Source organism: Mandrillus leucophaeus, unplaced genomic scaffold, assembly GCF_000951045.1.
Source record: "Mandrillus leucophaeus isolate KB7577 unplaced genomic scaffold, Mleu.le_1.0 Scaffold73, whole genome shotgun sequence".
NCBI classification, from domain to species: domain Eukaryota; kingdom Metazoa; phylum Chordata; class Mammalia; order Primates; family Cercopithecidae; genus Mandrillus; species Mandrillus leucophaeus.
In genome coordinates, this window is record NW_012107919.1 from 117,929 (window position 1) to 135,145 (window position 17,217).

Here is a 17,217-nt window from a genome sequence, read left to right on the forward strand (position 1 = left end):
CGGCACATCAAAACACAACTGACAACTTTTTGACTTCACACCCTTCCACTAAAAAGGAAAAACAAAACAAAAAAAACAAGCAAAGAAACAAACAAAAAAAACTCTAGTGCTCCCTCCTCTTCCTGGCCAGCTCTCTGGCTCAGCCCATTTGAAGGTTCCATTTCCAGCCTTCTCTCATAAATCACGGCATCATCCTATATCTCTCTGTCCTATAAAGCTCAGTGCCAAAGATTATACCAGCTGCACTCCAGTGCCTATACTGTTACTGCTTTTTGTTTTTTAACTTCCTTTAACCCATTATCTTTTAATTAGAATCTGAGTTCTCTACCCTCTACAGGTCAATCAATCTATAATGACTTTTGGGAAAGGAAATGGAAGCATTATTTTGGCCAGGAATTGTAGGTAACAAAATTGACTTCAGGAAATGTGGGGAAAACACAAATGCAGAGAACATAGCTGCCAGAATTTCCATCCTTCTTCCAGATGCCTGTTCTGCATACTCTCGTTCTTCAGGGAGAGAGGCTGGCACTAATCCATCAGCATCTCAAACACTCCACAGCTTTGCTGTTACTGCATTCTACTAGGATAACATTTTCAAGTTCCAACGACACACTTGATTTCACCAAGAGGCAGTGGTGTGGCCAGAAAAGTAATATTTAACAATATGAACATAATCCCTAATAAAATACAGAATTTCAGGGCCAAATGTATGGAAACAGGTAGTAAGCTTCTCCTATACCCAAGCAGTTCCTAGGTTATCACAGCCTGGAGACATGGAGTGTGGACATGAAGTCAGCAGGCAACATGTGTATCAAGTTCAACCAGTGAAGAGCTGCCAAAGGGTCTTATGAAATGAAGTCCACAACTGGACAGAGTTAGGCTCCACACCTAAGCAGGGAATCGGGAAAGATGAGCTCAGCCCCGTTGCATTTACTTCTTGCAGCTGGCTTCACTCCTTAAAAGTTGGTGGGGTCATAGAAGCAGGTATATACACATAGAAATTTAAAGTAAAATAAACCTAGGATGGCAGGTGGACTCTTAAGGTCCCACCATGGTCTTCACCTCTTGGCATCGTGCCCTTGTGTGATCTTCTTCCCCTGAATATGGACAGGACTTGTAACTTCCTTCTAATCCATAAATGGAAGGTGATCAGATGTGCGTATTACGGCTCCCATCATGCTGGAGTCCTTCTCTTTCTTGCTGACTTGATGAAACAAGAGGCTATATGGAGGACCCACATGACAAGAAACTGAGACTGGCCTCCAGTCAACAGCCAGCAAGAAAATGAGGCCTTTAATCTGGCTGTCTGCAAGGAAATGAATTTTGCTAATAACCTCATGAGCTTAGAATTGAGTCCTTCCCCAGTCGAGTCTCAGATAAGACTACAGCTTCAGCAGACACTTTGATTCCAGGCTTTCAGAGAGTCCAGTTAAGCTATATTCCAGGCTCCTGGCCCACAGAAACTGTGACATAGTAAGTGTGTACTGTGTTAAAACATGGAGTTTGTGATAATATTGTTACACAGCAACAGAAAATGAACAGAGGTCAAGTCAGTGAGCAACAATGATTATTCAACAAATGATGAGAACAACTGGGTAGCCCCTGGAAAAAAAAAAAAAGGCTGGATCACTCTCACATGATATCAACATAAATTCCAGGTTGAGGGAAGATTTAAATATGAAAAATACATCAAAAGAGAAAACATGCTTCTAATATGTAATTTTGGAGTGAGGAAGGCCTTCCTAAGTGAAAATCCAAAAACTATGAAAAGACTAACAAATCTGATTAACAGAGAAAATACATCTGCAACTTGTATCACAGAGGGCTAATTTCTATAATATATAAGTAGTTCCTACAAATCAATAATCAAAGGATTACTCAATAGGAAAAAAAAAAAGCAAAAAAAAAAAGCATTCCTATAAACAGTTTACAGAAATGAAACTACACATGGTTCTTATACTTGTGGAAAGATGTTTCCTCATTATAAGAGTGAGAAACACATTGAAACACTGACCAGGATCAAAATGTGTGATAACACACTTGATTGAAATGCAATGGGGAAAATGGCACCCTCATTTAGGTGGGGAGTACAGTGGTGCAGCCTTTCTAGAGGACATCAAGCCTTTTCTAGAGGACATCAGTAACTATAAAAGCTACAAATGTGGCTGGGCATGGTAACTCACACCTGTAATCCCAGCACTCTGGAAGGCCGAGGTGGGCATATCGTCTAAGGTCAGGAGTTGGAGACCAGCCTGGGCAACATGGTGAAACCTCATTTCTACTAAGAAAAAAAATACAAAAATTAGCCAGGTGTGGTGGCGTGCACCTGTAGTCCCAGCTACTCAGGAGGCTAAGGCAGAAGAATAGCTTGAACCCAGGAGGCTAAGGTTGCAGTGAGCGGAGATGACGCCACACACCACTGCACTCCAGCCTGGGAGGCAAAGTAAGACTCCATCTCAAAAAAGGAAAAAAAAAAAAAACCTACAAATGCACTTGACTCTTCAACTCAACAATTTCATTTCTACAGGTATTTAGAATGACATATGTATAAGACTATCCAATGTAACATTGTTTGTCACAGCAAAGATGTGAATCACCCTGTCTACCAATAGAAGCTTATAATGAAATAATTTATAGTGCATCCATGTAACAGAATACCATGAACCATACACACAGAACAAGGAATCTCTTTCCATTCAGAAAGAGAGATCTCTGAAATATATTAAGTAAACACCAACAACAATAATCAAAACAAAACAAAACTGAGGTGCGTCCAGGGAGGAGACCAGGGCGGCTGGGGTCAGGTCAAAAGGACAGCTTTTATGTGCTCTTTTATTTATTCACTTATTTATTTATTTATTTTCAATTTTTTTTTTTTGAGACAGAGTCTCACTCTGTTGCCCAGGCTGGAGTGCAATGGTGCAATCTCGGCCCACTGCAACCTCCACCTCCTGGGTTCAAGTGATTCTCCTGTCTCAGCCTCTCAAGTAGCTGGGATTACAGGCGCACACCGCCACGCCTGGCGAATTTTTTGTATTTTCAGTAGAGACGGGGTTTCACCATGTTCCCCAGGCTGGTTTTGAACTCCTGAGCTCAGGCAGTCCATCTGACTCAGCCTCCCAAAGTGCTAGGATTACAGGCGTGAGCCACCACGCCTGGCCTCTTTTATACCTTTTAAATGTTGAACCATATGGTTGCACTTCTTTTTCAAACAATAAAATTCAAATCAATAAATACATATAATTTGTAGAACAGGATGCATGGTATGCTACCGTTTCTGCAAAGAAATTAAATTCAGACTATCTATCTGTTCAGACATACCTACATACATACATTCTTGCATGTAAACAGCTACCTCTGAAGTAGCACACAAGAATCTGAGGGCTGGTTTCCTCTGGCCTGGAGAACTGGTAAACTGTGCAGTGAGGCTGAGGGGTGAGAAATTCTCTTTCAAATTTTATATCATTATATCTATTACCAATTCGAAAACAAATGATTAAAAAAAAAAAAGTTTAAGCTATTGTGGTTTCTCTGGTCCTCTGCTCTTCCCCGTTTAAGATTCTCACTGATGAACGCCCCCAACATCTCCATGCTGATAACTCCTAAATCTTTGTCTCTACCCTGGTCCGTGTCTTGAACTGCCATCCTGAAGCAGTCTTTCCCTCAGTTTCTCAGCACAGTGGTCTGGTGATTCCCCTTCTTATTCTCCTACGGTGGTGCCTTCCCTTAAGAGCTGGTTTCTGCAAAACTGGGGTTTCACAGAGTTTTGTGCTTAACAAGTTCTCATCTCCTTCTCCTCATTGGTACCCACAGCTGAGTGGTCATCTAGATGCCAGTGCTTTCCAAATCTCCATCCCTGCCCAGATCTCTTGTTTGAGCTCCAGATACAAAAATCAGTTGCCAGAGGACATCTTACTGACAACTGGGACTCCTCCCCCACAATGGTAGCTCCTTCAGTGTTCCCATAAACCAGTGAATGGAGCCACCATCCATTCAGATAGAATACTGGGATCTTCCTAGATTCTTTCCCCCACACCTTCCCCACCCCAATAATCAGTTTTAAGGCTCCTACACAGTTTTGTAATCTGTCCCCTTCCTCCCACCTCTGTAGATCTCCCTGGTCCACACCACCTTCCTCTCTTTCCTGTGAGTTCCCAGCTATTCTGAATACCCACAATATCACTCCCCCATCCATTCCCCACCCTGAGGCTCAATTCATCTTTTTGGTTCTGTAATCGTTTCCCGGGACTGCCATCACATGACGCCACTGACTGAGGGGTTTGAACGACAGACATAGTTCTGGAGGCTGGAGTCCAAGTTCAAGGAGTCAGCAGGTGTGGCTTCTCAAGAAGTCTCCTCGGTTTGCAGATGGCCACCTTCTCACTGTGTCTGCACATGGTCCTTCCTCTGTGCATGTGTATGCCTGGTGTTTCTCTGTGTGTCTAAAACTCCTCTTCTTACAAGGACATAGGTCAAACTGGGTTAGAGCCTATCCTAACAGCCTACCTAACAAGTGACTTCATTACCTCTTTAAACACCCTGTCTCCAAATACAGTCACCTTGTGAAGTACTGAGGGTCAGGGATCAACATATGAGTTTTGGGGACACAAGTCAGCCCATCACAGTGTCCAACAGGTCATGTCACTCCCCTCAATAAAAATCTTTCACAGGGGTTCCAATATCCTTGAAATAATACCCTTTCCAAAACAGGACCCCTGCCTACTACTCTCTCTCCCAAATGGAGAGGAAGTGTAGGGAGGGGTGGGAGTTCAGATGGGGGTAAGGATACAGGCAGAATTAGAGAGATCAGGAAGAAATGGCACCCTTTCATTATCTCCCTTCCAGTCATGCTTCTTCCAACTACAGATGGACTTTGGGCAAACTGTCTAAACTCTCTGCAGAACGGGCTGGGTCCTTGATGACCCACAGGCCTAGCTGAAGAGCAGGGAGAGATGGCATCACATTTAGATCCCCCGGACAGAAAATACCAGGCCTGTATCCTCTCTGTAAAAGTAAAGGTTCCCCTAGAGTCAATCACGGAATCTTCGAATCCAGGATTAGAAGCAGATCTAAACCGTGACTGGGCGACCTCCCTTTGAGACTAAACTGCTCATTAAGGTGTCCTAGATATCCAGCATTAGAAAGTTACCACCTTGCTGGCTCCATAGTGAAAACGAATGCATGGGCTTGGCAGCAGCATTATACAAGACCTGATTTGTCTGTCTCCACTTATGAACTGAGTGACCTGGGGCAAGATGCTTAACACCTCTGAGCCTTGATGTACTCATCTTTAAAATGGGGTTAATATTCTTCTAGGTAATTCTAACTATACTAATTCCAAGGGCTGCTATAATTAATCACCATGAACTGAGTGGCTTAAAACAACAAAAATATGTTATTTCACAATTCTAGAGGCTAGGAGTTCAAGGTGCTGGCAGGGCCATGCTTCCTCTGAAAACTCCAGGGCGGAATCCTTCCTTGCCTGGCTTCTGGAGGTTGTTGGCAATCCTTGGCATTCCGCACCTTGGCCTTGCACCTACATGCTCCAATGTCTGCCTCTGTCTTCACAAGGCCATCTTCCCTCTGTGAGTGACCGTGTGTCCCCTCTTACCACAAAGACACCAGTCAGGGGAATGAGGACCCACCCCAGTCCAACAGAAGTGTGTCTTAACGAATTACATATGTCAAGACACCATCTGCAAACTGGATTGCATTCACAAGTACCAGGGTTTAGGGCTTCAATGCATCTTTTCAGGGGACACAACTTAACCTGCGACACTTACCTGAATGATTGTGAGAGGATTAAAGAAATAATGACCTAAAAGCACTAAGGACAGTACCCGGGGCACACAGCAAGCACTCCACACAGAACCGTTTTTCTGTTCCAGTGTGTGGCTAATACACAGCAGGCTACTTTCCCAGATCAGGCCTAGCTTCTTTGCTCCTCATAAAAACAAAAACCACAAGCAAGAAACCAAAAGCAAACAAGCCGGTATCCTCATGGCTAATGCTGTATTAAGACTTTAAAATAAACAAAGCAGGACTTGGTACCAAGTCACTGATGTAAATATTTTATCGGTGGATCTCTGAAAAAAACTCCATGCACGCACGTGGGTCCCACACGCCTCTTCCCTGGAGGAGCTGGTTCTGCCAATAAGGGGCCCCTAGGGCTGCTTGAAAGCAGAGAGGAGTTTGCTCAAGGTGTGCACCCCCGGTTCCAACATCTGGCTGCATTCCAGCTCAGCAAAGCCTTCCAGAAACAAGGCAACACAGGGCTTATGGACACCTAAAGCCCGTGCTGAGGTTGAATCCTGAGCAACCTCAACACTGGGGCTTCCCAGGAGAGTCAGGCGAGACGGCTCAGCCAAGGAAGTGATTAATAAATCATGGGCAAAGCTTTTTCCCATTCCCTGCTCGGTGGAAACCAAAACGCCTATCACAATGATCAAAGCTGCTGCCCGCAACTTCAGATTGACTTTGACTGAGCTCATTAAGTCATAAGCTTCTGCAGAGTGGATTTTCTCCATGGATAATGCTTGAAAATTAGGAAGTTAAGTGACTTGGGAGAACCTGGGACCCATTAACCAACTAGCCAGTCAGAGCTTCCATTAAAAGAGGAAAATGGCTAAAAATCTGAAATCTGTTCTCGGGCAGCTGTTCAAAGATTCTATTATGAGTTTCTAGGGGAAGCCCCTTGGGGTTCGCACCGACGTGAGCAGAGAAGCCTCCATGGACATGAATTGAGAAGGACCTTGACTGAGAAGATACAGGCTTGGGTTCAAATCCTGGCTGCATCTGGAATATTAGGGATTTCTTTCCTCTCTCTGAGCTTCGGCGTCCTGAGAGGGAAGTGTCCCCCAGTCTAAGGCATGTGGATTCCACGGCTGGAACCTGTGTATAAAATCGTGACTCTGAGCCAGGGACTTGGTACGCACACCATATGCACTTAGGAAAGGACTGTTCGTAAACAGATCTGTAGACGACAGAGTCCCATCTGCCAGTTACCAAATGACGAGGCCGCACGTGAGGAATTTAACCATCTGAAACAGCTAGCTGTTAGCTGGTGGAGGGAAAGGCAGGCTAGAGATGTGAAACCTGCCAGGTTAAATAATTTTCTCCTCTTTCTGCAGAATCACAGTGTTCCCTTGCAATAGATCTTGCCTATGTTATAAAGCTCTTTGGCTGAGATGGATGACAGAAATATTAACAAAGAACTGAGGCAGAAATTAAGCTTTTCCTGTTGTGAAGAAGAGACTCAGAATGAAGGGCAAAAGAAAGCACAAGGAAGCAGGGAGGCCCAGAGCCAGACCCCAGAGAAGAGTGAAATGCAGGATTCAGAGACAATGCTTACATTGCCCAGGGCTCCTCTCAGTAACATGCATAAACTCAGCACACCTTGGGAAAAAGACAAAGAAAATCCAGATCAGATTTTGAGGACTCCAGGGTCACACCTTCTCAAATGTCCGGAGACACCAGGCCAAGCAGGCAACAGGAGCAAGCTGCCACATGGTGCCAGTCCCTCTACTCCCAAAAGCCTGCTGAGCCAGAGGTTATTTCTCCAACGGCGAAGCTTCCCTCCAGAGGCGTTAAGCATTTGACGCTCATATCTACTCCTCCCACGGATGAGATTAGCTCACTGGCTCTGGTCAATACTAATCCCTTCACTCCAAAGTCCTAAAGAAAATTATTCCTTCAATCCAGTGTCAAGAGGAAAATTCGAGATGATCTTGAGGAAGCTGGTCCAGAGGAAGGCAAGGAAGAACAAGGCTGCCTGCTGAGACATGCGTTCTATGAGAAACCAACATGGCTTCCTGCTATTAAAAAGAATGCTCAGAGGTAGAAAAAATTGGGGTTGGAGAATTTGGTACGGTCTACAAGTGCATTAAAAGCCTGGATAGAAGTGTTTATGCAGTAAAGCACTATATGAAAACTTTTGCAGGATTTCACCCGAGAATTTGACTTTGAGTGAAGTTTATGCTCATGCAGTGTTTGGACATCACCCCACCTGGTACACTACTACTCCTCACGGGCAGAAGATGACCATATGATCATTCAGAATGAGTACTGCAATGGCAGGAGCTTGCAGGCTGCTATATCTGAAAACACTAAGTCTACCAATCATTTCCAAGAGCCAACACTCAAGGACATCCTTCTACAGATTTCCCTTGAACTCTGGCATGGTGCACCCGGACATCAAACCTACTAAGACCTTCCTTTGTCACAAGATGCAAAGTGACTCCTCTGGAGTCACTGAAGTTGAAAATGAAGCTGATTAGTTTCTCTCTGCCCGTGTGATATATAAAATTGGTGACCTAGGTCATGTGACATCACTAAGCAAACTCAAAGTGGAAGAAGGAGGTAGTTGCTTTCCGGCAAAAGAGATTTTGCAAGAAGATGATTAGTACCTTCCCAAAGTAGACCTATTTGCCTTGGGATAAATCAGTTCAATGGCTGAAGGAGCAGGGACATTACCCATCAACAGTCCTGCACGGCACCATAACCATGAGAGTAACTTCCCACACATTCCTCAGGAGCTCTCAGAAGACTTCCACAGTCTGCTCAAGCACATGATCCACCCTGATCCAGGACAGAGACCTTCTGCAGCAGCTCTGTTCAGAAACTGGCCCTGGCCCTCCTGGGGAAAGCACAAGAGCTCTAGCAGCAGCTGAATTTGGAAAAGTCCAAAACAGCTGCACTGGAAAGGGAACTAAGAGAAACCCAGCAGGCCCAGTCCCTGCAGGAAGACTTCCATCATGGTGACCCTGGGGTCTCCGGGACCACACGGGGTCAGGAAACATCAAATGCCTGGTAGGAGGACAGAGTGCAAGGTCTTCAAGCTTTATCTCGGGACAGCATGAGCCTCTGAACTAAAGGAAGAAAAAGGGAAACAGTCCTTGGCTTGGCCTTACGGATTAGAAGGCTGCTGTTGTAGATTCCCCACCAAAGATCCCAGGGACTCACTGTATGTAGAAAGGAATGGAATTTGGTTTTGAATTCAAGTAACAGTTTACAAGAAAATGTGCCTAGAATTCCACAGTACTTGCCAGGTTATATGAGGCTATTCCTGAAAAAGAGTTCTCAGTCCCTTTGTGGAAGTGGGTCTCCTAATATATATACCCTTTCTGATATTGCATTTACTAAATAAATGGTTTCACCATTACATGAGGTGGGTAAAAGTAAGACCGTATATAACTTGGACATCTTTGAGCTGGTTGTTAACTTGCAGAACAAAAACGCTGGATGGAGAAGGTTCAAGGAAAACTTGACATGGCTGTTCTCCATCTATTTGCCCTGTCCCTCTTGTGGCCACGTTCTGACTGGTGTGATGTTCCAAGCCTCACCAATTTTCCTTGATTTTATCAGAATTTGGCCTTGTTTCCTATTATTTCATCATACTTTATCCAAATCATTTTTATGTACACATTTTTAAAGGAAAAGAATACTGCATTTTTTTTTGGGGGGGGTGGGGGACGGAGTCTCACTCTGTCACCCAGGCTGGAGTACAGTGGTGCAATCTCAGCTCACTGCAACCTTCACCTCCCGGGTTCAAGCGATTCTTCTGCCTCAGTCTCCCGAGTAGCTGAGACTACAGGCGTGTACCACCACACCCGGCTAACTTTTGTATTTTTAGTAGAGATGGGGTTTCACCATATTGGCCAGGCTGGTCTCAAACTCCTGACCTCTGATCCACCCACCTCGGCCTCCCAAAGTCCTGGGATTACAGGCGTGAGCCACTGCACCTGGCCTACATTTTTAAATAAAGCATTTTTTCTTGCCCAAAGACAAATTACAGGTAGAGTACCCTTCTCTGTCATACGTCACTAACAAAGAATGAAAACTTTACATTAGAGAACATTTTACGTGATACAAGGGTAAGAGAATTCAGTAGGTCAGTAGTAACATGCCTTGGCAGCACAACCCAGCTTCACAGATCCAAAAGTTAATAACGGTCAGGATCTGCTATAAAATAATGTTGGTCATAAAGGTATATGATAAATTGTTTACGTCATCTTAATGAATGCAACCTGTTAATGATGAATGGCTTTTTTACTGTTGGATTTTCTTCTTTTCCTCTGATTTCTCAAAGGGAATTTTTTAAATTGAATAAACCCTCACACTATTCTTTAAAAAAAACAGTGTGTCTCTGACCACAAAGACTATTTATGAGCATTAAATGAGACAGACCTCTCTCCGAAGGCACGCCTGGCAGATGCTAAATAAATGTTATTCCCCCATCTCATTTTGGCTTCCTCCCTCCTCTCTCCAGAATTTTTTACCCATTCCCATCTTCACAAAGGCCTCCCCAGTTTCTCGGCACACAGTGAGGTCTTCCTGCTTTAGAAAACCCTTCCTGAAATCCTAAATACCCACATACCTGAAAACAAATTACTTACACCCTCCCATGGCCCCCAGCCACAGCCTTGGAGCCTGCTCCCTCCCAGTCAAGCCTCTGAACAGAATAGTCTCTAGCAGCAGTTCCCAAATGTGCGTTAAAGAACACCCTGGTCCATGACAAAAGGTTCACTGGTTAGCAAGAAAAGTAGAAAATGAAGGCACAATTGTAGCAAGCCCTTCTTAGAATTAAACTTATTCCACTTACAGTACCTTCCTTTATTCTGATGAGCCATTGCAACATTTTTGTGTTAAAACATAATTTATTTCATAAAATAATGATGGGATAATCAGAGAGTGATTTTGTTTTCATTGTTCTCATCTGATCAAATAAAAGCGGGTGACTCAACATCAGGAGCCCAAGCTTTTGTTTTTTTCTTTTTTTTCATTATTTTGCTGGTCCATAATATCCAAGCCTGGGAATTGTGGTTATTATACTAATCAGTTTCAGTTGGCTGCCTCCACTTCCGCCCCAGCTCGACTCAACACTAATTTTTTTTTTTCTTTTGAGACAAGAGTCTTGCTCTGTTGCTCAGGTTGAAGTGTAGTGGCATAATCACAGCTCACTGCAGCCTCAACTTCCTAGGTTCAAGTTATCTTCCTACCTCAAGCTTCTGAGTAGCTGGCACTACAGTTGTGCACCAGCACGCCCACCTGATTTTTGTATTTTTTGTAGAGACAGGGTTTCACCATGTTGCCCAAGCTGGTCTTGAACTCCAGGGCTCAAGTGATCCTCCCACCTCAGCCTCCCCAAGTGCTAGGATTACAGGCATGAGCCACCACATCCAGCCTCAAACCTAATTTACAAACCCAGCTTCTACTCTCACCATTCAAGTGAAACCACTCCCTCAGTGGTGTCCAAATCTGGGCTTTCTTCCTTCTAGCCTGCATCCGGCAGCCTAGACCAGGCCCTGGTTACACTCAGACCACAACCTCCAAAGTAGAGGCTAACTCCAGGCTTTCCAAACAGAACCCTGAGCAAGGGAAAGGCTTCCCAGTGCCTATGTCCCAAAGTCCAAACCCCGAGCCCTCAGCTGGGTCTCTGTGGCCTCATCACCACCCCATCCACCAAGCAAGACTGTGGAGCTGGAAAAGCCCAGAACTCACAGCCTCGCTCTCACCCAAGTCCCAGCAAGTTGTTCAATTTCTCTGAACCTCGGTCTCCCACTGGGTCAAATCATGATCACGACAGTCTTGACCTCATAGTGATCTTGAGGGGATTCAAAAAAATCAAGTGGGTAAAGCACTTTCCCCAGTGCCTGGGACACAGTAAGCACCAAATAATTGGGAACATGGTTAGTAGTAGGAGTGTTCCTAGTAGACAATGCCCTCTTTCTAGTTTTATCTTCCATTGCTCAAGACTCCAGTAAACTTATAATACTTATGGCTTCCCAAATACATTGCATAGTTTCTCACCTCTGGGACCCAGCCCATGCCATCCTGGTATTCCATCACGTCAAGGACTGCCTTCCCAATCCTTGTTTATTCATCATGGCTGGAAGAAATGGGGACCTCCTCTAACTCCAGCAACATTAGGTCTTTATCACTCTTGTGCCACTCACCACATTACTATACAACACCTTACTCAGAGACTTACGTGCACGTTTTCCCTCCCTTCATAAATTCTTAATTACTTCAGGTCAGGGGAAAGTTCTGCACATCGAACCACACCTAGTATATTGATTTACAAGTAAGTGAACAATAAGCAATCGTTTTAAAAAGCCAGTGACAATAACACCAAAAAGGTCATTTAAAAATAGATGGTAAGCATATACAGCGTGGAGACTTCTTATGGCCAATGTTGAAGTTCTTCCTAGGACGAAGAACAACGTTTATATGTGGGTATATATATTACGGAAATACCACAAGTTGGGTCTAGGTCCTGCTGCTTTCTGCAAAGAAAGCCAATGACTGAGATGATGATTATTGCCAAGGAAGAAGGCTTTAATCGGGTGCTAAAGCCGAGGAGACTCAGTCTCAAATCAATCTCCCTGAATAACTAAAACTAGAGGTTTTAGGGAAGAAATGTAACAATGCGTAACAATGCGTAACAATGCGTTAAAAAAAAAAAAAAAAAAAAAAAAAACTGGGAGGGGCAAGGAAGCAATCGTGATGAATGAGGGGTTCTGACATCTAACTGTGGGAATGTGGTGATCTGGTGAATTTCAGTTCTTTGATACTTTTTTTTTTTTTAAAGAGACCTGAAGATCATTTCCTGAGGAAGGAACTCATATTTAAAAAATGTAAGTTTCAAGTTTTAAGATCAGAAGGGTCAATTTCTATATTTACCCAAAAAAACTAACTATGGGACTGTTGGTTGGTTTCATATACACGCACAGACACAAATACGTTCATCCCAAAATCTCAGGCAATGCAAGTGGACGGTAATTAAAAATTTAATCCAATGGCATTTAAATCCATCATCCTTGTTGCCTGGCCTTCCTCCCTCTACAGCTGTGACTGACTGTCATCATATAACTCTATTTTGTTCTCCCATTAACATCTACATCTCTGTACTTCTGATCTCTGTGTTGTTCTGATTATGTCTTCTTCTGGTATGTCTACTTCTGGTTTAGTATTTACCACATTATTTCCATATCTTCACTCAGATCACCATTTCCAAGTGACACTGTTATTTATTTTGCAAAGCCAGTCTTTTTACCTTCCGTTTTGTTCCCCACCCACGTTGGATTCTGAATCCACTAAATGTCCTTGTCATGGTGTCCTAAGTATGCAAATAGCTTAAGTCTACAGAGATTTTAATTTCTTTTCATTCTGCTTTCCTCTTCCATCTCACAAATAAAAAAAACACATTTAAACAGAAAAGGGAACAGTCATTGTGTCCTCCCCTAAATATACTTAGAGAAAGGGCATTTCTATTTCATAATCTTTGAGGCTCTTTAGTCCACTGTACGAACTCATTAAACTGGAGGTGGTCCAGAGAGCCCAGGAAACTTAATGAGCCTCCCAGACGCAAGCTGTTCATACCCTTTTGAAGTCAGTGTGGAACCAACATGTGGAAAATGATCATCAGCCACTTAGTCCTGATGATGGCCCCAGAGGGTGGGTATACCCTCTTCAACCCAAAATTTAGGAAGAAAAAGGTACTTTCTGTAGAGGCAAAATGAGACTGAGATGAGCCGTTTGAACTAGCAGCAGAACTAAAATATAACTGAAATTCTGAAGACTCTGCTTCCAGAATCTCACTTAGCACTGACCCTGTGCTTATGTCCTAGGTCATGAAAGAGAATACGCCTCGAACTTGGAGACAAGCTCAAGTTCAAACTCCAAAATCGTGAGGATTTTACAATCAACAAAAAAGGAAAAAGACTATTTAAATGCACTTCAAAAAGACCAAGAAGACAGAGGGAAGAACATTTCAAGGAGGGGGAAAAATGCAAATAATGTTTTTAAAGTGAAAATGTGAAAATGAGGAGTCACAAAAGTCTAATTTCAAGTTCATGATTGGTGACCAGAAATGTCAGGATGGAAATTTTCAGGAGGATCAAGAGTCCTCATCTCTGCTTTAAGACAACAAACAGGATCACAGTCGTCCCTGGTTTAAAATATCCTCACTGTGCATTTTAAAATAACTAAAAGAGTATAACTGGATTGTTTATAACACAAAGGATAAATGCTTGAGGGAATGGATACCCCATTCTCCATGATGTGATTATGAAACATTGCATGTCTGTAGCAAAACATCTTATGTACCCCGTAAATATGCACCTACTCTGTACTCACAAAAATTTAACATTTAAAAAAAATTTACCATTCTCACTGCTCTTAGAGTAAAATGCAAAAGCTTTACGTAGTCTGCTGTACAAACCAAAGCACAACTGAGAAGTCACTAAGTAGAAACTCATCCATTCATTCAACAAGCATTTATTGAGTTCCCAATCAGTGCCAGCACTGGGCTAGGCACCGGGGATTTGAGAGAAATTGACACTCCCAGCCCTCAACCCTAGTCTCAGCATGGATGGGTAAGCATGTGGTGAGTGCTCCTGAAATGCCAGCATGGGCTAAGCACCCTGCATTCATGATCTTGTCTTCCCTCCCCAAGAATGCCATGAGGCTGCTATTAACCTTACCCTCCTTTTACAGGTAAAGAACACACTGAGGCAGAGCAGCTCTGTAACTGGCCTAAGGTCACGCAGCCAGGACCTGGCCTCAGACTGTTTGGTTCAAGAACCTGCCTTCTGAACCATCACTCTCCCACACCTCCACTGGAAGCGGAGCCTAGAAAGTGGCTCCCCACTGTTTTGCTTATCTTCTCACAGTGGCACACCCTGGATGAGTGGTCCCAGCATCACAGAATAAGACATCCTCCAGGGAGGAGAAGCACACGGCTGAGGCTCACTGCCTTCTATATGCTGAGCCATGGGGGCACCAGAATCCACACAATTGGGAAATATTCTGATCTCCAGCAGAATGCGACCGTATCACCCAGTCCTACAGTCCACAGCTGGGGCCTGGACATTCATGCCGTGCCAACAGTAGAACAACTGCGTCTTAATTGCCTGTCATGAATGGCCTTGGGATTCCCCATCCATTATCTATCTCGGCAGGGGATGAGGGAACAAGCCTGGACAGAGGCCACCACTCCCCTGACCAGTCATCAGGGGCAGGCAAATTAAAACCACAGCAGGCTGGGCGTGGTGGCTCATGCCTGTAAACTCAGCACTTTGGGAGGCGAGGTGGGTGGATCACGAGGTCAGGAGTTCAAGACCAGCCTGACCAACATGGTTAAACTCTGTCTCTACTAAAAATACAAAAATTAGCCAGGCACGGGAACACAAGCCTGTAATCCCAGCTACTCAGGTGACTGAGGCAGAGAACTGCTTGAACCCAAGAGGCGGGGGTTGCGTGAGCTGAGATCGCACCACTGCACTCCAGCCTGGGTGACAGAGCGAGATTCTGTCTCAAAAACAAACAAAACAAAACAAGACACAGAAAGTCACCACCTTGTACCTTGGAGAAACAAATTAAAAACCCTAAATTCCAAACGCTGGAAGAAAGGTAGAGAAACAGACGCTCTCATAAACCACTAATGAAAGCATAAATGGGCAAGACCATTTTATAAAGAAGTTGGCAATATCTACTCAGGTTGAGAACATGCAAATCCTTTGATCAGCAATTCTACTTCAAGAGTATTATTATAGAGAAAGTCCTGCTATTATACACAAAAATTTTCACTGCGGTGTGGCTAGTCATGGTAATAATCTAAATAACCTGTTAAGAGATGAATGAGCAAAGCGTAGTATATTCATACAATAGGATATTCTGCAGCAGCTAAAATAAACTATGTATGTGGCAACGTGGATAGAACTCAAAATTATAAATGGGACGGAACTCAAAATTATAAAGGTAAATGAAAAAAGCCAGCTGCAGAAGTATAGGCCATTTGATAGCATCTATGTACACTTTAAAATCCTATGCAAGGGATATAAATGCACATCGGTAGCAAAAGATTAAAAACGGACAGAAAGGATATATGCCAATTTGAGGATAGTGATGACCTCTGGGCCAAGAGAGAGTAATGGGATGAGGCAAAGTCTTTGACTCTATCTGTAATACATTTTTCTTTTTTTTTGGTGGGGGACGGAGTCTCACTCTGTCACCAAAGCTGGAGTAGAATGGTAAGATCTTAGTTCACTGCAACCTCAGCCTCCTGGGTTCAAGCAATTCTCATGCCTCAGCCTCCCAAGTAGCTACAGGGACTACAAGTGCACCCCACCATGCCTGGCTAATTTTTTCTGTGTATTTTTAGTAGAGATGGGGTTTCACCATGTTGGCCAAGCTGGTCTCAAACTCCTGGCCTCAAGTGATCCACCAGACTCAGCCTCCCAAAGTGCTGGGATTACAGGCATGAGCCACTGCATCCAGCCATATTTTTCTTTTAAAAGAAAAGCCTGAATTATAATGACATATATTAAAAATCTGATAAATCTACATGACAGGTACACTAGTGTTTGTTATGCTGTTCTCAGATCTTTCATGCTATTTGGAAGATTCAATAATTTAAAGTAATTAAAAATATATTTTAAAGCACCCAAGTTACTCTTATAAACATCTAGGCTTAATAACCAACCATTCACCTATAGGGAACAAGCATAAATAAACTGCAATATCGTGTGTTAAGTTCTACATGAACAAATACAAGTTAGAGGCAGCCATTAAGAAGTCAGAGATTAATTCTCTGATTGGGAGTTGAAGATGGGAGGACACTTTTCTAGAAAAGAAGATTCACTAGCCAGGTTTCAGAAAGTGAACAGGAAGCTTTCTCTGATAAACTGTCTGCAAACACAGTCATATCCTTAATTAATAGTAAGACCAGACAGAAAACAAGAGCACACACTGCATATGGCTGTGCTGAGCTGTGGGGAAAGGTGCGAGCTGGAAGACTGTGTTTCTTCTCCATCAAGCCGACCAGAATCATGTGCTAAAAAAGCCAACAAGAAACAGGGATGACTATGGTACTGACACCATCTTGATTTGTGTCAGTTCACCCCTGTGGCAAGGCCTGAGCGCCTGGAGGCCCAACGCTGCTGGGAGGGCCAGGGGATGGAGGGTCCAGTGACCGCAGAGCCTTCTTGCAAAGTGTCCAGGAGGGTCTGCAAACTAGGCGAGAGCGGCGTACGTAGGTGCACGTGAATCAAAGTCTAGGGTGGTTGTTACTGTGTACTCACGTAATATGGTTTTCAGCCTTTCTTCCACCCCCTAGGTAACATTCTCCCATCAATCTCAATGAGGGAGGGGAAGAGTGGCTTCCTCTTCCCCAACCCTTGAATATCACTGCTGTAAAATGTAGGGGGTAGTCAATTG

At 43.7% G+C, this 17,217-nt stretch overlaps 1 protein-coding gene and 1 pseudogene across 1 annotated transcript in view; one reads left to right on the forward strand and one right to left on the reverse strand.

Moving 5' to 3' along the window:
* Positions 1-17,217, reverse strand: part of LOC105528736 (low-density lipoprotein receptor class A domain-containing protein 3-like) — a gene marked incomplete at its 3' end in the record, with an annotated part of 165,841 nt that overhangs the window by 106,475 nt on the left and 42,149 nt on the right. The gene's annotated exons all lie outside the window — the stretch shown is intronic.
* Positions 7,188-8,871, forward strand: LOC105528687 (annotated as a pseudogene).